General features: G+C 45.1%; 1 protein-coding gene across 1 annotated transcript in view; it reads right to left on the bottom strand.

Annotated features, from left to right (window-relative positions):
- Window positions 1-26,306, bottom strand: part of LOC138491199 (cytochrome P450 2J2-like) — a 382,346-nt gene that overhangs the window by 102,889 nt on the left and 253,151 nt on the right. The gene's annotated exons all lie outside the window — the stretch shown is intronic.

Below are 26,306 nucleotides of genomic sequence, written 5' to 3'. Positions count from 1 at the left end.
CTCGTTTTTGTGGGGTCAGTTGAATAACAATCGAGTCGTCACTACAGCTGTTCATTTCAACTTCTACCTGATTAGATTCCCCCGCCCGCACTCCTTCCATTTGCTCTCCCATATTCGTCATAACTACTAGCAGTATCGTAGGACTATCTGGGACACTTATTCTATTCTGGTAATCTTGGTTTACCATTATCTTTCCATTTTGACCCAGGGATTCCCTATCACTTACTATACCCCCAGATGAGGAAGCATGTTCCCCAGAGAGCACGTATACGAATAAAGTAGTCATTTTTGCATCCATTGTAGACATCCTCAAGTTTTGTTCCTCTCTAAACTTCCCCCATCCCGACATCTCATTATTAGGAGAGTCCTGTTTTTTCCTCCCCTCAGTCAAGCCTTCTTAAAATGCTAATCGCGTTGTTAATGCATTGAAGGCTGATTGTTGCCCCACCATGGCTCCACCCAACATGTCCTGTGTCTCTGCAAGAGTTTTAAGGGCTAAATTCAGACTAACGTGCAAATTGGATAGTAGGGGTGTAATATATTCTTGCTTTTCCCCAGTACCAGTTGACGTTTTTCCAAATGTACCACTAGTGATGGGATTATTATCTTTTTTATCCACCTGGGATTCTGCAGATTTGATATGTAACCTACCCACACAATCACCCGTTTCCCCTCCCTCTGTTTGGGAAAAGGCTTCTTTATACAATAAATGGGCTACATTTATCTCCTGCATTGGTATTGTAGGTTCCACTATAGAGGAGTGAGTTCCAAGTCTAGGTTTGTTAACCATTTGTGCACCCTCAGAGACACTTCTCCCCCCCCCCTAGGTTTTAATCCCCCTCTTCCTTGGGGCATATCTAGTTCTATGATTCCCTTTAAGAGCTCACCCGTAGCATCTGCCATTTGATTAAAGGAATCATCCATAACCTCCCCACCCATCTCTTGATAAAGATTTTGCTGACCTAGCTTAACCCCTTCTGTAGGAGGGGTATTTAGGGGAAATCCCTTGGCCGCATCTAAGAATGTCAATGTGCCTGCCTTGTTAGCCTGATTGTTCCCAAAGACAAACACAGAGGGGACATTATATGTATTAGCTGTTAGTTTCTTAGATGTCCTGTCGTTTCTGCCTACACATGTATGGCCTGAAAAGGAGCCAGATAGGGGTCTACCCCTATATTTACTATTTTTTCTCGGGTAGCATCCTTCTGAAGAGGAGTAGAAGCATGAAAACAAACAACCCTTTTCAGAACATTCATGCTCTCTTGTAGACATTCAGCATCTGTAAATTCATGTGTACTAACCGATAAGATGTCTCTCTGAGGATCTCTTTCTACAAAAGAGGTGTTAACTTTTTCTAAATGTGTGCCTTGTTCAGTATAGGTGGGTAAAGACTTCTCAACCACAGATGGCCCACTCTCCATCCTCTTACTCGGTTGAGGTAACTCAAGATTCTCAATCACTTCCAATATGAGTGCGTCATGTCCTAAACCAACTAGGTGTTCCCCATCCATTTCTCCCCTTATTTGTGAGTTAATCTGGGATGCATCTGTCCCCTTAGCTTCCCTGGTCTCTATCATACCAAGACCACTTCTAAGTACTCTTCTCTCCATTTCAGTGAAAATGAAAAGAAGGAGTCTACTAAATGTACACAGAAGATACCAAGGCTAACAAAAAGGAACTTAATAAATTAAACATAAAGTACTAAAGTAAACCCTGGTGTCTCCTAAGAACACGAGCTAAAAAGGTACTACAAATACACCTCTAAGAAGAGCATTAATGCACTCAGTAAAATTCGTAAAATGCTACGAATCTGCAATAAAATGTCCCTTATGATATGGAAAGATGTTCTCCAACTTCCACTGAGGGAGAGTTCCTGCTCACAGCCCCCTAAAAAGTGAGGTAAACAATCACTGGGGAGAGGCAACCTCGCAACCCCTTGGGGTAGTATATTACAAAGTTCAATCGTCTTAAAAAATACATTAAAAAGAAGCAGCAAAACAACTTCTTTGTACAACCAGGAGTTAAAAGCCAAATAAGCCAAAACTAAGTTGGATTATGTAGTCCAGCTAAAATTCCTCATAAATAGAGATGTACACGTTAAAAGAGATAAATGCTATATTCTTATGACTCTGTCACTTCAGAAAGGAAAAAAAAGAATTTAGCCAATAAATTGGTAAAACAACCCCCGGGGAGATGAATTCTCGCAGCCCCAGGTCTGAAATGCAAAACACGGAAGTCAAGAGTAGAGTTCAAGAAAAGTACTCTTGATCAAAAAGGTCCGTCCTGGGCAGGCCCGACAGCTTGAGGAGCAGCCTTAGTCCGCCCTCCCCCCCAAGGACCGGTACCAAATTGATCACAATACACACTCTCCAAGGAGTTCCCAATCGCGCAGAGTTGATGATTATCTGTGTGGAGTCCGCCTCTGGATCTCTCAAGCTGACTTGTACATGTGACAGTTACGAACTCTGTTATGCTATTATAAGTAAGGTCGATAATAACAGGGAACTCACAAGAGGGCAGGCTTCCCGACCTTCCCGCCGAACACCGCCAAACACAAGAACTTTTGCTGCACTTCTGCTACGCTACCGCTGCTCCCGGATGTTTTATAGCGTCAGCGGGTGCGAGAGTGTGTGGGCATGTGCTTAGGTCACCAAGCAGGATGGGAGAGTAAGTTCACTGAAAAACCTCTCCTAATTTACATAAACTCCTTCAATTCTGCTGCTGCTCTTAAGGAGCAATTGTTGGGTCGGGTCTCCTCTGAGCTCCTTAAGGCTTCTCCAATACAGTTCTATGCAATAAATAAACAGCAGGTTCAGCACTGTTCAGAGGCTGCCAGCCGATAAACGTATAATACACCGCCAAACACAAGAACTTTCGCCGCACTTCTGCTATGCTACCACTGCTCCCGGATGTTTTATAGCATCAGCGGGTGCAAGAGTGTGTGGGCGTGTGCTTAGGTCGCCAAGCAGGATGGGAGAGTAAGTTCACTGAAAAACCTCTCCTAATTTACATAAACTCCTTCGATTCTGCTGCTGCTTTCAAGGAGCAATTGTCGGGTCGGGTCTCCTCTGAGCTCCTTAATGCTCCTCCAATACAGTTCTATGCAATAAATAAACAGCAGGTTTAGACGCTGTTCAGAGACTGGCAGCCGATAAACGTATAATACACCGCCAAACACAAGAACTTTCGCCGCACTTCCAACACACAGCAAAACAAACACATAAAGCAGATAAACATACAGAGAGAGTCCATTATTCACAACCATCAGTATTATGAAAGAGAAAAGACAACAACTAGCTTCAGTTCCAATGAGACTCTTGACAGGTCATTACAAGTGGATAGATAGACTGGTAGGTTACTCAAACCACAACCCATCAGTATACAGTCCCTGCCGTCCTGAGTGCTCCACTGATCTATCTTAACCCTTCAAATTATTTTAAGGTCCGACATTCTTACATCTGGGCCAGTCTTTTGACGCAACCATGGCAGCACCTTGTTCCTCAGGGCATCTTTAGGTCCATGTCCCACTGAAGTCTCTATATTGGTGATGATAACATTTCTGTGATCCATAACAGTCTTCTTCAAGAAATCATTGGCAATCGGGGGAATTAAGGTTTTACCCATACGCAGGTTCCTAGGTAAACAGTATTTAGGGCTAATGATATTCTGTTGCTCTGGTAATACAGGGACTTGGACACCCTCTCCTTCTTTGATCTGCAACATTGGCGAAGATGTTTGGGCTAGCTTTCCAACAATGATAGAAAAAGCAATGGCCAAAAGCTTGCAGATTCGGTGTGTTTCGCCGATTTTTTCCTCCAATAGCAGTTTTGTATGCTCCAGCTCTATTGTTGTCTGACAAAAATGATCCATAGTATTCACAACAATTATGCCCTTCCAACACACTGAGAGTCAATGTTTCTTCAGAAGGGGGCAGGAAACTCAGGTTACATTGGTATATTTGAGAATACTGATGTATGTAGGCTTGGGATGTCTGCTCTTTCTTATCTACTGTCTGATTCCATTGACAAGACTCATCTTCTTTCACTGGCTCAAACTGCACTGCCAGTTTGTCCAGAAACAAAAATCTGTGAAATGTTTACATAAATTAAGCTCTCCGATTAGCATGTCCTTAATTGGCAGCCATTGTGTAGGACTACTTGGATCAAACTGACAGGTTTGTTTATCTCCTCCATCAGATGATTCAGGGGAGCATTGCACAAGGGGTTCCATCTTAGTTTTTTCCAATATAAGTTGATCTGGGACTAGTTCCTCTGTAGACACACCATCAACAGGCAACAGTGGCATCATATTGTCAGACCCTGGAGTAGAGTGTTCAGTAGGATCCTTCTTCGGGAGACATCCCCTCTCTTTGATATCATTGTTCAGCTTAGTGGGAGATTTTCCAGTGCCTGGTGAGAGGACCCACAAACGACCTGAATCATCCTCATCTGCAGAAGCATATGGTCTCATATCCTGCAATCTTTGATTCCTTCGGGCACTCAATGCCATAACTTCCATTAAACGGCTATTCTTGTGCAAGGGGGCTGTACATATATTCACAGGTATAATGGGGACTTTACAAGCTTTGCTAGCTTTAGCTCTAATTTTAGACATGCTCAGGGAAAAAAGAGCAATTAAAGCTCAATGTAGATCTAAGCCAGAGTCAAACCACTCTGAAAAGAACTTGAAGTATGTCTTTTCTCAGAAGCCCCAGAGCCCCGATCCCACGGTGCTCATTAATATATTATAGTCCCCACAAACTCCACAAAATGAATGGCAGAGCAGCAAGCCACCAGTGCACCAGGGAGAACCCAGCAGAGGAGCGACCAGAACGGCCCGAAGAACACAGAGGCGCTCGGCGAGACAATCCATGTCATGCCAGGCAGAACCAACCAGTAAACAGGAGGCACAAAAGGCACCACGGGAGGCTCAAAAATCACCTCAGTCCCAAGCCTCCAGGCCATAGGAAAGGGAATCCAAGTCGCTACCAGCCGGCAAACACCCAGCCGAGAGGCCGACAAGCCACTCCCGAGAGAGCATGTGAACCACATGTGCGCGCATGTAGCCGGCCGCCTACATCAGCTCCGTCAGCACATGGATGAATGAATAAAGCGAATAAAGAGCTTGCTGAGAGCTGCATCTCAGCAACTGGGAGGGAATAGATCGATTTGAGAAACAAAATGCAGAGATTGTTAAGAGCTGTACCTCAGACTCTGGTAGCGACCAGATCAAGTTGCGAGAGAGAATGCAGAGCTTGTTTAAAGATATACCTCAGACACTGGGAGAGACCAGATGAAGCTGAGAGAGAGAGAGAGAGAGAGAGAGAGAGAGGCATAGAGAGAGAGAGAGAGAGAGAGAGAGAGAGAGAGAGAGAGAGAGAGAGAGAGAGAGAATACAGAGCTTTCTTGGAGCTATAACTGAGAGACAAGGAGAGACCAACCTGCCAAGGAGATGCTAGGTGCCATCGCCATGAGACTGCGAGCAAAGCAAAGAAGTGGCTGTGTGCTTTAACACAGAAACTGTGTTGTGGCTTAGAGATCTGGGAGTGACCATGACAGGAATGCCCTTTATTTTGACTGATCATGACACTGCTGAGAGAGTCCAATCTTAATGATAAAATACCTTTATGTTTAGAGCAACCTCAGACCTTATAGAGATTCATCCCAACCACCTCTTATTGCTAGGTACTATACCACAGAGATCTGCCAATAGATTAGAGAGCATGCAGGGGAAGAGTATTCCTTTTATTGATAGATTTTTTGGGGATTTCTATAATGCGGCTATACAGCAAAAGGTGTTTCAAGGGATCTGGGGGACAGGGATGAAAAAAACAAAAACTGTCCTACTAGGTCTTGTGTCATTCGGATCGTGCAAGTGCAGTAACACGAGGTGCAGGGAGAATGGAGGGGGAAAGTACCAGTCAGAGTGGAAGACCCATGGGTTATGTAAGTGCCGGGGGAGGCTAGGTGGACAGGTGCCAGGGGAATGCAGCGAGTGCAGAGGAAAGAAGCTCCATGTGCTAAGTCAAAGGATGGGGCTGGAAGGGTGTCAATGGGGTGCAGGGCCATCCAGACTAGTGCGGGGGGGCCTGAAAGGATAAGTGCAGGCTAAGGCCTGGGTGTCAGGGGAGACCAAGTGCAGGGGTAGACTGGACATGGAGGGCCTGTTTGTCCTGTAAGAATCTGAAGGAACAGGCGGCCAGCCAAAGGAGGGGAAATTAGCAGGGATGGGGTAGAGGGAGAGAGGACGAGAAAAGGAGGGTCTTGAGAAATGTCCGGAACGTCAGGTGATGTAGCTCAAATCTGAGAGGGGCAGGGAGGCCATTCCAGAGGGAGGCACCTGCAGAGGAGAGAGATCTACAACAACAGTTTGCTGGGCGAAGCTTCTTATCTGCAGAGAGTTGGAGCTGGAAGAACAAAGTGCTCTAGCAGGGAGGTATTTAGGGAGAGAGAGTTGGATGTGGTGGGACCCCATGCCCCAGAAAACCTTGTGGATGATGCAGAGGGTCTTGAACATGATCCTTGCAGCAACCAGAGCCAATGAAGAGATATTAGGGCTGGAGAGATGTAGTCCCTGGGCTTGAGGCCAAGGATACATCTTGCAGTCTATTCTGGATTAGTTGAAGGGGTGAAGGGGGGAATTAGGCAGATTAAGGAAGAGGCTGTTGCAGTAGTCCAGCCTGGAGAGGACCAGAGCGCCAAAGACATTGAGTTTCTGAGGGAAGGTGAGGAAAGGGAGAATGCCTCTGAGGAGGTGCAGCCAGGGATGTTATTTCACCAAAATGCCAGGGTTAGCGGAAGTGACATCACATGACACTTGACCTCTGACAACATCACAGAAAGTGATGTCATTTGACCCCACCTGAAGTGACATCATGGGAAGTGATAGAACATGAACTTTCACCCCTCTAATGAGTCTAGCAATTATTGTATAGAATTCCAGACAGACAAGTTATTTGTTATTCTTACTCTTTCTTATTTAGGGTCACTGCTCAAAGTGTTACACTTGTGGAACCCCCTGTTTTTTAAAGAGGGCTCCACATAAATTCCAGCCTCTCCAGAAATAAAGAGCCACATGGCACTGACCACAGCCCAAGAGCTTCAATGTAAAAAAAAAAAAGAAAACGTCTTTTTTATCTTTTTTTAGGGGTAGCAAGGGGGACCACAGGGGTAGCAAGGGAAACCTCAGGGGTCAGACCCTGGTGACCCCCAAATGACATCCATGGGTGCAGCTGAAAGTGGGCGTTCTTGGCAAGGTCCATGATATGAGGAGAGAAGGAGAGAGCGGAGTCAAAGATACCACCAAGGATTTTTGCCTCACAGGAGGGTGAGAGGAGGGGGGCCCATGGAAGGTGTCCAGAGTGTAGGAGGGAAAGAGGGAGGTGGGGTCCTAATGAGAAGGATATCAGTCTTACTGACATTAAGGCAGAGATTGTTAGCAGTGCACCATGCCTGAATAGCAGACGGACAGTCAGGAATGAGAGAGGAAGAAGAGGAGGCAGAGGAGGCAAGCTTGAAGGAGAGCTATGTGCCATCCACATAACACTGGAAGTTTGGAGAGAACGCAGAGATCAAATGGGCTAAAGGGGCAAGGTAGATGTTGAAAAGCCATGGCGAGAGGATAGAGCCCTGAGGGACACCACAGGTGGAGACTGAGATGGAGGGACAAAGGTCGGTCAGAGAGAAAGGAGGTCAACCAGTCCAGAGCCAGGTCTGTGATGCCATGGGTATCACGGAGCTGATTTATAAGGGTGGCATGGCATGATTGACCATATCAAAGACAGAGGAAAGGTCAAGAAGTATGAGACCAGAAGGAGAGTTGGTATTGAGATTAGATAGCAAGTCTTCATAGTGTTCAGGAGTGCAGTTCCCATGCCTCTGGGTGTTCTGAAGCCAGACTGGTGGTCGTGGAGACAACCAACAGATTCAGTGTGGTGCATAAGGTCAGAGAAGGCCAGCTTCTCCAAGAGTTGGAGCAGGAAGTGGGTAATCGAGATAAGGTGGTAGTTAGCCGGACAGGAGGGGTCGGCAGAAGGCTTTTTGAGAAGAGGGTGCTCAAGGGAGTGCTTGAGGAGTGGCGGGAAGGACCCAGTGGCAAAGGAGTGATTGCAGAAATCAGCCAAGGCTGGAGCAAGGGATGCAATGTTGTCCTTGATAGTTCTGGCAGGGCAGAGGAGCACCTGTTTGGATGAGATTTTCATAGAGCGGACTTGTCTGAGGACCTCATCAGGTGATATGGGAGAGAAAGAGGGAAAAGGAGAGGGTGGCTGAGGGAGGCCTGAGAGTGGGCGAGGTAGAAGGGAGTGGTGTAGATGAGACCGAGGACAGGATCTTCTGAGTTTTAGTAATGAAGTGAGAGGCCAGTGCAGTGCAGAGGGTTAGGGAAGGCAGAGCAGATAAGGAGACTGCAGTAGTATTGGAGAGTTCCTCGCAGATTTTAAAAAGTTCAGCCGTGTTGTTAGTGGCCCCAGAGATGCAGGCCTGGCTATAGGTTCTCTTCTTTGAGTGGATGGAAAGTCTGTATTAGCTTTGGAACAGGCGGCAGGCCAGTCTGTCAGAGGATGTGCTTAAAGCTAAAATAAGAAGTGTGGCAGCTCAGAAGTAAGAATCAGGCCAGAGGATATGGTCCAGCTATAAAGTTTTATTTAAATGAAAGAAATTGCCCCACGAGCCCTTTTGCTAAAAGGGAGTTCCCTTCCTACCAACTGAAACTAAGGTGCTTGTCAGGATGCCCAATAACTAAAAATAAGTCCTCCGTCCCAACCTGTCCAACTAACTGGCTCTACCACTAGATAAAAAGGAAACATAATGGAGGTCGCCAACGCCTACTAGTGTACCCACTCTCCTGCAGATAATCTTCAAATGAAACATGGCCCATGGTCTGGGTCACCACCATGGTTTTCAAAAGAAGGAATCAGAAAGTTCAGAGTTCAAATCGATCTCGAGTTCTCTCTTTACAAAAGTTCCTCAGTTCATGAAAGGTTTTAAAGTTCTCAAAAAAGGGTTGTTCAGTTCAACAAAGGTTTCAGTGCTTGGATCCAAAGAGGTACTCAACCTATCCCCTTCCAACAATGCTATATCTTAATGCCCCACTCGCTCACTTGAGCCTTCACCTTCCGGGGTAGCGTGGGCATTACACTTTTCAGTCTTTCTTTATTGCTCTTTTGGCCTTCACTACTGGTATCAGTTCTTGTGTCCCTCGGGACACATTGGCCCTTGTGCAGGATATTCACAGGTTATCTAGCTCCTGCACCTCTCATATTGATCTCTGGCAGGGTTTGCGTTCCTTCTTCCTGGTGAAACATTTCAATGGGCTTCACTTGGCTTTCAGAGTTCTTTACCATTCTCTTATAATGGTGGACTCTTCAGTCCTTGCTCAGGTTGTTCACGGCTCACATAAAGGTTTGTTGAAACTTGCCACCCTTTGTCCTACTCCTTACTCCACCACACCATATATGGTGTCAATGGTGGGATCCTGCCCAACTGAGAATAACATGGACAGAGGAATAAGAAATGCTGTACAATTTCAATTGTAGTCAGCAAAATAGGCAGCAAACGTTTCCTGTTTTATACCAAATATCTGTTACAGGGGCTTTCGGGAGCATGTTACATTTCAGCTCCATGTACAAGGTGCATGCTATTGGTTTCTCAATATCCGCCAGATAATTCTAGTCAACCCATACAGTTCTATGCAACAAGAAGCTCCAACCCAACGCCAGCTTTAGGCAATCAGACAATCGTGAAGAGGCTACTTGATCCCAGAATGCTCTTGTGATAAGCTCTTGGGTATGCCCGTTCACATTCCATGGCACAGACCATATACAGCCCAAGTCCAGAGAGAATAGTGAGGACCTAATATAGGCACGCCAAGGCAATGAATTCACGCCTTCACAAGGCATTAAATCTCTAAGAGCCTCACAGTAGAATATTAATTCATCATTCCACCACATTTTTGGCCAAAATAACAAAGTTTAGATCTGCACAATATCACTAATGCATTTAAAGTCCATTTCCACATAGATCAAGTTATTAGGGTAACTCTTCGGAACCATGAGGAGCCCTTTCAAAGAGGTGTTTTCAACAACAGTCAGATCCCCCGCTTTACTAAAACCCCAGAGTTCTGCCCCATAATAGGGTACCCCTACTGATTGCGCTCTATACAACTCTAAGGCTGAATACACACCGTTGTTCCTGAATTTCCTTGCTAAATGTTTGATCGCTAAAGCTTTACATGCTAAAGAAAGCGTGACTTTATCCAACTGTTTATCCCACCTCCAGCTGCTCGCTAAGTGGAAGCCGAGGTAGTCAAACATCTTGACTTCCTCAAGTGCGCAAAAATATTACTTTATTCATTTGCATCAGGATTTCAATGCTCATTAGTTTCTGAATCTGAATCTCCTGCTGGACTAATATCAGGCTGGTGTGATCTCTGGATCACCAGCCGCTTCTTCTGGCATCTTTCTCTGAGGTTCCAGGATGTCTCGCCTGATTTGATTGGCATAGATCCTCTCCCCATGAGTGGGCTGCGTGTAGTTCTCCAGCTTGTCTTTCCTTACCTTTCTTCTGTATGCCCAATACTTTCTTTTCATAGCAGAGCAGTTCGAAGGTCCTGTCAACAGGGCCGCTATGTGGGGGCACATATTGCAGAGGGCCACAAGTTCCCTTTAATTTCTTCCACGTTGCAACACCATGGTGCATTGGAGTCCAGTTCTATGGAGAATGTCCCAGCCCAATTCAGCTACAAATCTCTTCCTGCATGCAGATTGCATGGCTGCAATAGAAGCACTGTTTGTTTTCAAATGGAGGTGATTACGGACTATTAAACAAAAGAGAGGCCTTTGCAATTGCGTTGTATAGTAGGCCTCGAAATATAAAAAGGCAAACTGTTGTGAAAACAAATCTTGTCTTTGCTGTGTCGAAAGGGATGTTGTTGGTCCAGCTGCAAACACAGGCTCCAGGTCGGACACTGACTTTAAATGAAGGAAATGTGAACTTCTGATTCTCATGCAGTGGGAAGGCAGGCGGGCATCATAGACAGCTGTGCTGAAAATGCATTGTCTTGCATCGATGCCCTCAGCAACGTCTTCTCGCAATTGTGGTAACATCTTCTCGATGGAAGCAGGTGTGCCGAGCAACAGTGGATTTCTGTGCTTCCGGTGCCACACATTCTTGGCTTCTAGGTGCTTCACTCAGTCTGAGGCCGTAGGTGCTTTCATCACTCGCCTGGGGCTGCTTGTGTAGGGCTGGCAGGTGCAGTCATCGAGGCAGACTGCTGGGACAGCACGACTTTGCTTCTTCCAGTGGTTGAGTGATTCACCTCAGGTAGGCAGGAGGAGGAGTATGTGGATGGATTGCCTACAAACTAGTGTAGAATACAAAAGTGTAGGTGTTCTGCTTATAGCCTACTGTGCTGGTGGTTCATTATTATAGAATAATGCATTTTATTCCTGCTTGGTCTCCAGTTTGACTTCAATATTCTAGAGCATTTTCTCGTGTGTCTGTTAGAATTGTTTCTAAACATGACGGGGCTCTGGCCCAGGACTGCATAGCTTGCAGCCTATTCTAAGCTTCTAGCTAAGCACTTGAAACATTTTTACCGATTGTCTGTCAACTGTCGTATTTGTCAACACTGACTCTCTGCTCGCACATGCCAGTGTGTCCACAGCTCACTCAGAGCTTACGGATAGGCCTTCCTATTGCACTTTTGCACATTGCTGACTATATAAAGGTGCAATAGCCTACCCGTTTTACAGGGTTGTTCACATTCATGCGTGATATCATACTGTGCAACATTTAGAATGGCCAAATGAGCCCTACCCTTACCGCCAATGGCTGTGTAATGTCCAGTACTCACATCGCCTCTTTTGGATGGCTGTAAGATTTACTATGGTCTGTGAGGCAGGTCATTTCTTATTCCCCTTGACACAAGCTCAAATAAGGGAGGCACAAGACATGATCATTACTAAATGCACGTTTTAATGCATCTCAATGCTGTTGTTACTTACTCTGTTTTGCTATAGCTTCTCCTGAGAGAGTAGTACACATTGCAACAGAGAAGAATACATATGCTTAAATGCTGTTGTGCTTTGCAATTAGTTTTTTCCACATCTATTCAAATGACTTTGAATTGTGCTGGTTCCATGTATTAGCAATGCTGCATGTGATTTTCTTCACACGTGTCAGTGTGGCATGATATCATAGGGCAAGTTGCACATGCAATTGTCATTTCTGTTCATTCGGAGGATTGCTTCTACACACTAAGGTATATTGTGACGATTCAAAGGGTCTTGTCACTTCTTTGCAGGGGGGAGCCCTTCCCTGTACGGCTAGGGAGATGAGGCTGCTACCCAATAGTCCCCCTAGGGGTGATGGAAAGTGGGACCTCCCAGGCAGAGACTCCCTTCCTGGGGATAAGGACTACTGTTCCATGAAGAAACTCCCTAACCCTCTTGCCCTTGCACCTATAAAAACCACAAAGTCTGCAGAGAGTGCGACTGAAAGTAATACTGTGCGTTACTGTAAGAATTCCTCTCTTCCTTCCTTGAGACTTGACACCATTGAGACGAGGAAGACCAAGAATGACGATACACCTTTTTCTTAGAGTACTGGGAAGAGGTGGCCACGAGGAGGCATGCAGTGTACATCATGGTAACAACCAAAAGACTACGACACTGCGCTGGGGTGTGCCCAGCTAGGAGAGATCAAAACTGAGAAAGGACTGAAGGAAGAGAATCTAGAGAGAAGCCTGCAAGGAGCAAGCAAAGCCCGGGAAGTTCGAATCCGGGAACCTGTCAGCTGTGCGGAGAAGCTGGCCCCTGGAAGAGAGGATGTGGAAAAGTGGAGGCAGAAAAAGAATCCTGTGAGCCGGCAGGGAGATGACTCACTTCAGTGCTGGGGAAGTCGAGGTGGTGGAGTAACCTCTGGGAGGTGGACCGCTTGGTCCAAAAATGACGCAGAGACCACCAACCCCATCCCCCTGCAGAGCCACGCAGGCGAATCAGAAGGAAGCAATGAGTGAACAGCAAACCGCCCGTGACTGCGGGAAGCACCAGACATGCGTTAGCAACACAAACAAAGTAACAGGCACTGCAGGAAACCTAGGTGGGGTTTTGGGGGAACAGATAGTGGAAGTTGCATCAGGAGTAATCTCCCTTGTCAAGTAATTACCAAAGAGACCCAGAGAAGGGAAGATGCCGCTGGAGTAATCTCCCTCATAATAGTAGTGACACCCAGAGAATCCAGAGTCATCAAGAGAGCCTTGGGAATAATCACCCTCGTCACAGTAGTGACATCCAGAGAACCAAGAGTAAAGAGAACTTCGGGAGTGATCTCCCTCATCACAATAGTGATATTCAAAGCTCTAAGAAACAAGAGTACATTGGGAGGAATCTCCCTCGTCACAGTAGTAACATCTAGAAAACCAACAGTAAAGAGATTCTTGGGAGTAATCACCCTCATCACAGTAGTGATATCTGTAGAATCAAGAGTCAAGAACACCTTGGGAGTAATCTCCCTCGTCACAGTGGTGATACCCAGAGAACCAAGAGTGAAGAGAATCTCAGGAGTGATCGCCCTTATCACAGTAGTGATATCCATAGAACCAAATAGTCAAGAAAGCCTCTGGAGTAATCTCCCTCATCACAGTAGTGATACCCAGAGAACCAAGAGTCAAGAAAGCCTTGGGAGCAATGTCCCTCGTCTCAGAAGTAATACCCAGAAAACCCAGAGTCAAGAAAGCCTTGGGAGTAATGTCCCTCGTCACAGAAGTGATACCCAGAGAACCAAGAGTGAAGAGAATCTCAGGAGTGATCGTCCTCATCAGAATAGTGATTTTCAAAGATTTAAGAAAGTAGAGTGCATTAGGAGGGATCTCCCTCGTCACAGTGATAATCCAAGTAATTTTAAAGGTGATCCTAGGCTATCTGGAGATAATCTTCATAACGTCATAAGACAGGGAGGAATTGCTAGAACTGTAAAGCGAGCTTTCATAAGCCATTGGGAAGAAGGGAAGAGACTTTTGAGGACTATTGTCAAACGATATCCCAAGGCAGCACTCAAAGCTGTGCGAGGTGGGTCAGGAGAAGGGAGGCATTCTCCTGGCCATACTCTGTTTGTTGAATTAGAAACGAGTGCAAAGGATTGATGGGAACAAGATAAAGACTGAGCCACTTCAGCAGGAGAAGGGAGCTGTTCTCCTGTCTCTATTTCCATTTGGATGCTGAACACTTTTGTAGACTAGTGGTAGGATTAGAATAGGTTTTGGACAGAGGACAGACACTGCCTGACCCACACATTGCAAGGCATGAACTTGCCATCTGTGAATGACGAGTAAGTCCCACCAGCCAATCATTCAAAGATCCTTTCATTAGCACAAGTGGAGGGTATACCTGCATCTGCACTCGGTAGTGAAGCTCTCATAGTGAATAGTTTCAAACAGGTGTCTATTCCTGCTTACTGTAATAAGAGCTAGGACTTCTAAATCTATCACAGCACACCCACAATGTACGCGCGTACACTGTGCTGCACTGGAGATTAACAGTGCTTGCCCTTAGCTGAGATAAGTATGCCTCGCCTCCTTATCTTTATATCTTTTTAATTGTTAGAAGGCCTTCTTAGCATGAAACCTACACTGTACTCCACTAGCGAAGGAAAAAACGTATTAATTAACAAAACCGAACTGTGCGCTCTCTAAGCACGACAAGGTACGTTTATCTGCTCATGAGAGGTGAGAAGGTCAGAGATCCTTGAGCATCATATTGAGCACCAAGGGGGCTCATCTCCAACTCTCAGCTCAGAGAAAAGGTCTAGCGCTCTTCTTTGATTTGATTTTCATTTTAGGTATTCAAAACATGTGCATGACAGACTTAACCACATAGAAGCACAGTTGCTATCGGACACCCAAATTTAACAAAGCAGTGTAAGCACCAAAATCAATTTTAATAATTGACCGGGCCCCCTAATGTTAACCCATTGCCCCTTTACTTAAACAGAAATGTCTTGAGAGCTCTACGAAATTGGTGCAGCATCTCCAGAACCCTGATCTCTCTAGGAATGCTGTTCCATAACTTTGGACTAAAAACTGCAAATCTTCTGTCTCCCCTTGACCCACATATCGATGGTGAAACTGTCAGGAGCCACAGATCTCTTGACCGTAACAGCCGAGCAGGATGGTAGCGACGGATCTTGTCTCTTAAGTAGGCAGGGGTCTGTCCATTTTCACATTTAAAAATAAGGCATGCCACCTTAAATTTAATACAGTCCTACATTGCCAACCAATGCAGTGCTCGACGCGAGAGGGATACATGGACCGATCTGTCTAGATGGCAGACCAATCTAATGGCTCCATTCTGTGATTTTTTAAGCCTACACATTTGCTTAGCCGGGATGCCCATCAGAAGACTATTACAATAATACAGGTGGGCATTCGGTAAGGCGCCTATCACCATTGAACGATCTTCCTCTGGGATAAATGGCAGAACATGCTGAACCAATCGCAGTACATATAAAACTGCTTGCACCTTAGCTCATATCTGGCACTCGCTACCTAGGTTGTCCTGCCAAATATAGCCCAGGTTTTTAATCTTGGTGGCTAACTTTAGCCCCGTGCCCAAGAAATTGGGAACTAATGATTCCTTAGTGGCTGTGAGGAGGTTCATAGGTTAAAACAATACAAGCTCCATTTTGGACGCATTGAACTGGAGCTGATTTTTAGACATCCACTCATTCACTTCTTCCAAGCATTGGTTGACCATCAGCAGGGTTTCCTCAATGGTTCCAATTTTGATGAAAATCTGGGTGTCATCAGTATAGGAATGATACCCGATGACACCTCAGAATAACCATCAATGGCCTCAAGTACAGATTAAAAAGAAGAGGGGAGAATGAGGTCCCTTGCAGGACTCCACCTCCCATCACTGTGGGGTCTGAAATACATCCCCCAATATTGACCTATTGTTGTTGGTCTGTCACACATGATCAAAACACTTGATTGCATGTTCTAAAATTCTGCCTACCACTCTCAGGGGGTCAAACAGAGTGTGGTAGTTGACCATGTCAAAGGCCGCAGACAGGTCTAGCATCACTAACAGTGAAAACTCTTCCTGATCCACGACCCCTACAAGATTGTCTTGTACGGCCAACAAAGCCATCTCCGTTCCAAACATGGGTCGGAAACCTGATTGAACGGAGTCCAACAGCGACTCTTTTTCTAGATTGTCCTGCAACTGGCAAGTAACCACTTTCTCCAGAATGTTCCATGGCCACAGGAGTCCTGCTACTGGTCGGTAATTCTGGAGATTGACAGGGTCCAGATTTGTTGTTTAGCAGTGGTGTCATAATAGAATTGTTTTGCCCCTGGGGCACTTTGCACTGGTTCAATGATTTATTAATAAAGTCAAACAAAAATGGGAAATCTATTGAGCTATACGCCTTGCTACATGAGCAGGCACAGGGAACAGAGAATAATTAGTGGGTTTCAGGGCTATGATTACAGACTGTACATAGCCCTCGGACACCGGGGAGAAATCAAATGGGATGATCTGCTCCACCGTCACTTCCTCTGCCGGGCCCAGTGTGGACAACCGACTAAATGGACTTGATGATATATTCTATAATTAGCCAGAATATCATTCTGGACTAGTTACATTTTCTCCTTAAAACCTGTTAAAAATAGTGGCCTGTTCAAAAGAGGGTTCAATGGTAGAGACAATAAAACTTGGCTGGCAGAACCTGGAGACAATGGCAAATAGTTCCCTTGACTGGCTACTTTCTACAGCCAATTCCTTGTGCAGAACCTCCCTCTTTGCCTTGAAAATGGCTTGTTTATAGTTACTGAAGGCTATCTTCACCCTACTAACCCTTTCTAGAGTTCTGCCTTCTCTCCATTTCCGTTCTGTAATACTGACCGGTTTAGCAAGGGGAGTTACATTATGAGTAAACCAAGGTTTTGAGGTCCTCCTCTTTGGTTTCAAAGGTGCACTCTTAGAGCATTTAGTATCCATAATGCTTACCCCAGTGATGAAATATTCCTCGCTCAATAGTGAGTTATCAATAGAGGATAACGTTTCCTTAACTCCGCCTCCTGAAATTTTGTCCAAGGTATTTCATCTACGAGCTAGTGCTAAGGATATCTCCTTAATATCTGGTTTACTCCCCACTGAGGAATTCAGGGAAATAAATTGTGCAAAGTGATCAGACCAGTAAATAGGTAGATTCTCTGTCAAAGAGGTATTTTGTGACAGAGGAAGCTATAAGCCACTGAACTGGCTCACAGAGGACGTTGCCCCTCGACTAGTTCAGAGACGATATTATTCTCTTCCTACAATATTTTAAATTTACAAAGCATGGACTTTAAAGTGTTTCTCTTCCCAGCTCACTGTCATAACAATGTGCAAAATATTCAACCCTCAAACCTTATAGGTTACTCATGGGCACTGCAAAACTTCCACGTCATTTCTTGTGACTCTTCCTAATGCACATAGGTAGGGATAGAGAGATTTGGCAAAACAGCAAGACTTCTAGGAAAAATGCAAAAATTCATTACATAGCACAGTGCTTAGCATTTCACTGTACCAACGTATCACAGAGTCAATAATGACCAACGTTGTACAAAAGGAGTGTTTTATTCACATTTATAATCCCTAATTTCATCTTGCTACATCAACACAGAATTCAAACACATTTTTCTGGTAGGTAACAAGTCACTTTTCTGTAACTAAGCCAATTAACAATACTCTCATCATGGGGCTTCAATGACATATCCAATACAAAAATTCCTGTTCATCCCAACGTGGGGTGTAATTTACATGTCCTTCCCTTAAGGAAAGGCATCACAATTTTAAAAGTCAAATTCCAGTGCTCAATTCACTTAGAGGAACACAGTTTGTGACACACTAGACAGCATCCCTAAATTGCATCCATGTTGAGGCTGCTAGATTTGTCGGCGGCCTTCGACCTGATGGACAACTCCATCATGGTCACGAGGTTGAGGGACGTTGCTAACTTTTCATCGGCAGCAGCTCAGTGGATATCATCGTTCCTAAGTAATCGGGATAGTAGAGTTTACTTTCAGGAGGCAGTAGCCTCGCCTGTAACCCTGAAATGCGGTGTTCCGAAGGGATCATGTATTTCGCCTTGCCTGTATACTAGCTTTACAGCACCCTTCTTTGACCTTTGGAACAAGAGGGGGTGGTGTTTAAAAACTATGCTGATGACACGCAGTGTGTCATCCCTATTTCTGGGATGCATGAAACCGATGAAGCACAGTTGAACAGGCTTTACGCACTCATAGAGAGTTGGATTGTTCAAAATAATCTGGCTCTGATTAGAGATAAGACAGAGCTTCTGATTGTCGGATCCGCTAGTATGATAGAGAAACGCGGTCCGGCCTACAAGAGCTTTCCCATTGGGGACTCAAAAATAGTTCCTCAAAGAAGGTTAAGACATTACCCGTCATATTTGACCAACACCTTAAAATGAAGGTGCACATTGGGAGCCTCAGCTTATTATATTATGCTTCTGGCCCACCTTCGGCCTTTTATCACCCAAACCAACGCGGAGACCATTGCAAGAGCAATTGTGGGGACCAAGATAGACTATTGCTGTAGCCTGCTTGTGGGTATTAACAGACCAGATTGGAAGAGGCTGCAGGTGATTCAGAATGGGGCAGTGCATGTGGTCATGCGACTCGCCCGGAGAGACCATGTCTCAGTGGCTAGACGGGCGTTGCACTGGCTCCCTGTTGAGTCAAGGCTCCTGTTCCACCTATTCGTTATGACACATAAATGTAGACAGGGCAAAGTGCCTGTCTACCTTCAGGATCTTCTAATAGAAAAAACTCACAGGAGAACTCTCAGATCTAGTAATCAGGAGCAGCTGCCGCCTCCTAGGTGCAGAACTTTGAAGGCTTCAAAGGGGGCCTTTCATAATGCAGCCCCTAAGGCATGGAATGTCCTGCCTTTGGAACTTAGATCTCTTCAAGAAGAAACTAAAAACGCTTCTGTTTGCGTGAATCTGCATGTACGAGTTCCTATGACCCGTTTGCTACTCACCTGCTTTGTGTTGACGTCTGTCTCGTGTCTCTTTTTTTGTTGCGCCCTTAAGCTCACGAGTCCATGGTCTGCGCAATATAAATAGCTAAAGTAAAGTAAAGTATATGAAGACATTCAAACCTATTCTACCACTGAATCAATATTGTCTGGAGCAATACTGTATAATGTTACACAAACCTATCTAGCCTATGGTTTCCAAACTAAACCAAAAGCTTAAATCTTTTCAATCAGGATTTCACCCAGGTTGGGCACCGACAGCATCCTTATATAGGTAAAGGATGAAGAAGTACGGCTGTCAGATCAAGGTGGAGTGGGTGTCCTGATATTGTTAGATCTATCGGCGGCTTTTGACAACGTCGACCATTCTGTTTCTCTTTAATATGTATATTCAACCTCTCTTTACTATGTATATTCAACCATTCGTTGAGCTCATCCACTGGCACCGATTACTTTGCTACTCCGATGCTGATACGCAAATCATTGTATGGCTCAATATAGCTCAGCCTGATATGGCGGCTCAGCTTGGGAGTGGCCTGGAGTACATGGGTTGTCGGATGAGCGACACATGGCTCAAGTTGAATGGTAACAAGGCAGAGGTACTTGTGGTTGGTCCCCTTTTGGTGTCCTCTCTGTGGACTCCTGCTTTTTGCCACCCCCTGCTTTTGGTCCTTTTCCTTCCCCAGTCTCTCTTGTTTGTGATCTTGGGATGAGTATCACTTCCTCATTATCCAATGAGGCCCGAGTTGCGGCAATCTGTCAAGTTGGCCATTGCAAATTAAAGAATTTGTGAAAAATTAGTTTCTTTCTCTCCCCTCACCTTCATGCTTCTGTGGTGGCCTTGTTGGTAATGAGTACAGTTTACTATTGAAACTCACTGCATCCCGCTCAGCCTCTGCATCTCACCCACCGCTTGCACATTCTCTAGAACTCAGCAGCAAGGTTGGTTACTTAAACCCCTATTCACGCACATATCGCGCCTGTTATTCCCAAGTTGCATTAGCTTCCTATTCATAACCTTATTCAGTTTAAATCTTTATGTTTGGTGCATTGCAGCTTCTATGGAAAAGGGCCTGAATTTTTGAAATCGAAATTCTGCCTAGTCATGCACTTCATTCTAGGGAGTCTTTGTGCATCCAGGCGCCTCGTTTGAGACTAGCCTGTATGGCTGATCATGCTTTCACGGTCACAGCAGCAAAGCTGTGGAATTGTCTGCCCCTCTTGCTGAGGGCTACTGAGAGTAATTCTGCATTTCGTAAATCAGTGAAATCTTATCTTTTTTAATCTTCTCTCAGTTACCGCAAACCTTTCCTGCTGTATCTTGGTGCCATGATGTCCTCTGAGTGACTGCTTGCGCTTTACAAGTAGGTAACACAACATAACCTAAATCTCAATAAAGCAATCATTGCATTTCAATCATTTCAATATATATCTATCACAATATTCAATGCAAAGCACAATTTCACTGGATCAAGATATCAAAGGACCTGTCAGGAAACAGCTATTTGACAAGACTGTGCGAGCCCGCACTAGCCACCTGCTACCAAGCCGCATGTGGCAGCCCCACTGGACAAAGTAGTATCTAGCCTAAACCGCCGTCACAATACAACATCCAGATCCGACATCATTTTCAGCAACCGTTGATCCCTGCAACAAACTCTACCTTCAAGATGGCTGCCTGACATCCCATTCCAATATGGCCACCGGGGAAACAAACGCTCATCGCAGACAATACATCATTTCCCTCAGTATGAATGCAGTGACAATCAATAATAATTTGTCTTGCAAACCTTTGGCAGATCAGGACTATCGAGCATGCTTGCTCTACTTCAGACCCGTTCCAGGATAACGAATTTCAGTCCCTTTAATAGGTATTTAGGTTTTGGTTCCATTTTCTCTTTTGTTTCTACGATTGGGATTAAGCAGAGCAGTGCAGTATCGCTGGACTAACTGATTTTAGTTTGAATGGCTGAGCCTCTCATAGAGTACAAAAGACTTACTTTCTTGGAATCGGCTTTCCCATTCACAGGTAACTATATGGACATATGAGACCGCTAAGGATAGCTAAAACTCGTAATAATCTTTGATTAATTGTCACTCTGCAGTTTTCCATGTACTATCAACAGTGATCCCTGTCTACTTCTACCAACCATCCCAGCACCCCCGATCCTGTAAGACCCTTCGGGAAGAAGTGGAACTCCGAGCTCCTGTAATCTCTTGTGGAAGTTCAGTGTTCCTTCCCTAAATGGTTATTAGCCTCATGGTTCCTGAGAGTTTAGGTTAGTGGTTTATTGATCTGAAACCGAACAGGATCAGAATTGTTGCACACTGTTCAATCAAGCTAAAACCCATTGCATTTCAATCTATCATGACTCTAATGTGTAGCTAAGAGGAGCTTGCACCCCCTGGCAATGCCTCCAGACGGGCGTTAGTATAGGCATCAACTTCAGGAGCCACACTGTTTTGTGGGGTTGGCATACTTATAGGGTCTGTAGCTTGGAAATCCCCTTACCATATAATGCTGTCACTTGGAGGGCAGATCGACTGCTTCTGAATCTAACTTGCACTTGGAAGTACCTTACCTCATCTGCATGATGTAGGTAAACAATTTGATGCGTACCACCCTTAGCTTCTTGCTGTTAGCGTCTGGCTGAATTATCTCTACAGCTTCAAGCTAAGCCCTAAATGCCCTTTGTTCAAGGACCTAACCCAACGTCATGGGTTGCTTTGTCTTTGCTCTTAAGCAAAATTGTGTCTATTCCCTTAACATGGAAAATAAGTGGATTTGAATCCACGGCCTACTCAATATAGCTAGGTGTATGCATATGGGGTTAATGTACTGGCCTGATAAATCTACATATGTAAGCATGTTTGAATGCATGTATGTGATCAAGCATCAAGCCACTGAGCACTTTACTGTTTTAAATGATTATATACATTAATGAATAAATATATGTATGGTAACACTAAAACACGCTTCTCAATATGTGTTTGTGCTACTATTGTTAAAAGGTGCTTGCTTTGTAGCTACTCTGTAATACAAGGGACTAATATAAGCTTCTAGGAGCCTCTTTGAGCATCAAAGTGCTTTGGGTATAGGTCTGCTGTTTGTAGCACTACTATTGCTATTCTAAGTATCACAAATATTGCAGCCTAGACGGCCCTTTAAGCAAGCATCGCGCTATTTGCTCTTCCTCTTCAAGCCACTACATTCGGTACGACGTTCATTCATCCCCTGTTTTATTTTCGCAGCACTTTTTGCTGAAACATTTTTGACAAAAAAACATCGATAAACATGGGGGTGAGGGCTTATAAGGTGTAGGGTGGGGTGGTGTATAGGGATAAATAATAGAGGAGGGGTGATTGGGGGGAACCCCCCAAATAAAACAAAACATTTGATTTTTCTTTTCATCATAAAATGTTCCGCAAAAAGTGCAGTGAAAAGAAAACGTTTGAAGAATGAACATAGAGCCCTACATTCTACTCGGCCTAGTCACTCCTAGTTTTACTAATATGAGGGGAATTCGGGCATGAAATGGTATCTCGCTTGTTGCTCCTACCCCACAGCCAGCATTCAGGGGTCAGAAAACGCAGGAGTACTGCCTGTGTTTAACCAGCCACCTGAGGCCTTTCCCCTGGGTCTGCCATCTTTTGTTCTGTCTCTGGTCCCACCACAAAGCCCCTGCCATGGCCCCCCTCCTCTTACCCTCCACCCTCAAATCCCCATATCATCCCCCTAAGGCCCCAACCCTACTCCCACCCCACTTACCTTCCTGGGCTCCCGGCACCGCAGCACCTGCCCATCAGACCGCTGCAATAGTAAATAAAAAAGGGACTTGGTTTTCTATTTACTATGGCGGCGACCATCTTGTCGTTTCTTTCGCTGGAGATTGGACTTGGGCAATATGCATGGAGCCTGTCTCTGGTAAACAAAAAATATTGGGGGTATGCTCTTGGCCGATAACAGCCCTGAACCCTCGCTGAGGCCCTCGCTGTGCTCACGCCTAGCAGGCCATTACTGGCCAGGTATCCCCCACACACCCCGCAACCCAACACGGAGGTGACTGCTACAATAACATCTGCAATCGTTGTGAGAAACCCAATTTTTCTCCTAGAAGATTAGCTTATCCCAACCCCATCCCAACAAAGTAAACACTAAGTTTTAAACTGCAGGAAACACACATAATTAGATTCAATAATTACAAGAACATCTCAGAACAATGTTAAGGTCTAACAAAGTGCCACTTTATACATCGACCTTATTAGCCAGATGAGAGAAGAACTGGAAAGGTCTAAACCTATACCGGCCTGCCTCCTGTCATCCATGGAGACTGTTGCCGGCTTGTAAACCTTATATTTATCTGCAGCCTTTGCTTGATTGCTGGCTAGGTTTGCGCTATATACTATACATACATACATGCAGGCTTCGAAATGGCTGGTAGCTATTAGCTCCAGTGTCTACCCCAGTAGAATCTGGTTTGCTTTACAGCAACAGCTACCAGGAGCCAATTGTGGATCACCTTCAAAACAGGGGCCTTACAAACATGCATATGTGACATTAGCTTATAGTATTCGAGAATGTTCATGAAGAAGAATTAAGACACATTTAAACATAATCGATCATGCATAATAGAGAAAAAGTTAAACTTTGCATCTCATGGGCAAGTTAGATTTGCAGTGCGCTGTGTACTTACTCCTGGCTCCCCAATGGTAGCTCCTGCCTACTGGGTGATGCCCGAAACAGAGGAGCCGGATTTAGTTTTGCGCATCTCAAATCTTAATTTTGACCCCTGTACATGCATACATACACGTATACGTACATTTGTCCCCTATAGCCTCAGGTCATGCTATTTCAGACTTGTCAGCGTGATGCACTTGACATAGTTTGAGAGTAAGGAGGCGTGCTCTCTCTACAACATGGCAAATAACACTAAACAAGAAAGAAACATTGTGTGCACTGTGCTCAACAAAATACACATTAGCTTTGATTGTTCACAACACACGCATCTACACAAATCGACCCTAAAATAAAGGCACAAATAGATGTGACAATGCACACTTTCATCAAGATACTCCCACTGTTAGCCACTAGTGGCCCAAGCCAAAACAACGTAAGAAGTCACGGTTGTATCATTTTACTCATCTTTTCATCAATTAAGGTAAGGTGCGTTTCAGAGATGTGCAACAGCAAGGCAATAATGTTGCCCCATTTAGAACTTCTCATTGTGATGTAGCTTACATGCTTTCAGAATATGGACAGTCATGCCTGCACAATGCCAAACAATTTCAATAGCATGTGAATTAAAGGAACCATTGACAAAGGCCAGAGGTAAAATGATATTAAGGTAGATGGAAATGAGATGTAGGAATGTATGGTGTTAATGCAAAGAAAAACCTGCAGACCAATTAGATATTGGGATATAATGTGGTGTTAACACCCCATTAGAAGGTCTGGAACAAGGGGTAACGGACCGGCAGCCCAAGTTAAAGGCCCAAGCGAGGGCCCTTAATGAGGGGTTCGGCCGTTATGCCCCGTTTCAGCCCTTGGAACGAGGTGTTAACGCCATTAGAACCCTGGGTTACCAAACCGTTAACCCAGGGTGCGAAATGAAAAAAAATGTATTTTCATTCATTAAAGGGGACGCTGCGCGCGTCCTGTTCAATGAGTAAAAATACTTTGCCAAGATGGTCACTATGGAAAGGCAATGTGGGGCTCCCCTTTCGGTGGCCAGCCGGGGAGCTGAGTATGGTGTGGCAGCAGCGGCACTGGCCATCGCTGACGCAAAATGTAAGTGGAGTGAGGGGGCTTAGGATTTGGTTAAAAAAAAAAGGAGGGGATGGGGAATGATGGCGACCAACAGCAGGGGAGGCAGCTTTCGGTTCTGTGGCACGTGGGCTGAGATCGGCGATTTCAGCCCGCGTTCTGCAGAACCTAATTGGCTGTTCCCCCTTCCCCGGGTGCTAATAGAAAGTAGTAACCTGGGATCACTGGATGGGGCTTGAAGCCCCCAACTGTTACCAACTTCTTGATGTTTATTGCTATCCATCAATTCATTACAGGGCCCTACCCAGGGCTACGACTATAGGTAGAGCTATTTCATAGCTAAGCCTTATTGATGGGCAAAAGGGTCTTTAACACTGGATAACTGACCGTCCAAGTAATCACCAGAGACCAGGCCGAGGGCCAAGACTCGAGGAAGAACAATTATGCTTGGGTATAATGACCCCATCCAAGGTTCATAAGGCTGCTAGTAAAACAAAGTACAATTGCTTGTGTTTCCTAATTCTCTGTCTTTTTCTCCTATGGAACAATCGATTTCTTTTTACTGGAAAATGCTGTGCCATGGTTTTCGGGGAACTGAGAAATATGATGAAAGGAATGGTTTGCCGAAAGATGCTTCCCATTGATGTGATGATATCTTTCTAAGGAATGTGAAGGTGATTGTTGCTTGCTCGTATTTAGACTGTTGTTTTGAGTCAGAACGTTTAGAATGTGCTTAATGCTGAGAATCATTGACTACATTGTAAGCATTCTGATTGGCTGAGAGGCAGTCAATAATGGAATATGTGCTAATAAAGATTAGCAGCTGCGGCAGGGGGAGCAGCCAATCAGGTTCCTTGGATCGTGGGCGGAAACTGCTAATCTCAGCCTGCGTTGCATGGAACCTGAAGTCTGCTTTCCCTGCCCTGCCCTGCCATCTTGCCCCCACCCACGATTATCTTTTATTTTCCCTGTTCCCCTGAACCCTACGTACCTCTTTTCTTCATTGGCGGCGGTACCCTTCCGCCGCTGCCCTGCTGCTTTGTGGACCGACATGGAAATGGAAGAGCGGCTCTGTATGGAGCCCTGCCTTGCATATCCATGGTGGCCATCTTGAGGCAGTATTTTCATTCAGTGAACGGGACACGTGCACCAGCCTGTACATTGAATGAAAATAAAATGTTCTGAGCACCCTGGGTTTCTGGATTTGAAATCTGGAGTGCTTATAGCGTTAAGCACCCGTTCCAAGCGCTGGTATGGTAGTTAACATCCCAGGGCCCTCGTTAAATGCCTGCACTTCACTCCAGCCTTTAACTCGGGCCCCAGGCCGTTAACACCCGCTCCAGCCCTTGGAATGAGTGATTAATGCTTAATTATTCTTGCCGGGGAATGTGGTTAAACACCCACTGCTTTAGAAGTGTAAAGTCTGGAAAGCCCGCATCTGATCCACCCTTATTAGCGTCCAGCCCAAAAACCTTCTCGGTCAACTCGCCTACCCAC

This window comes from Ambystoma mexicanum, chromosome 10 (genome assembly GCF_040938575.1).
Source record: "Ambystoma mexicanum isolate Mex_15411 chromosome 10, UKY_AmexF1_1, whole genome shotgun sequence".
Lineage (NCBI taxonomy): Eukaryota > Metazoa > Chordata > Amphibia > Caudata > Ambystomatidae > Ambystoma > Ambystoma mexicanum.
Note: the sequence above shows the minus strand (reverse complement) of the source record. Positions and strands in the feature narration are given on the sequence as shown.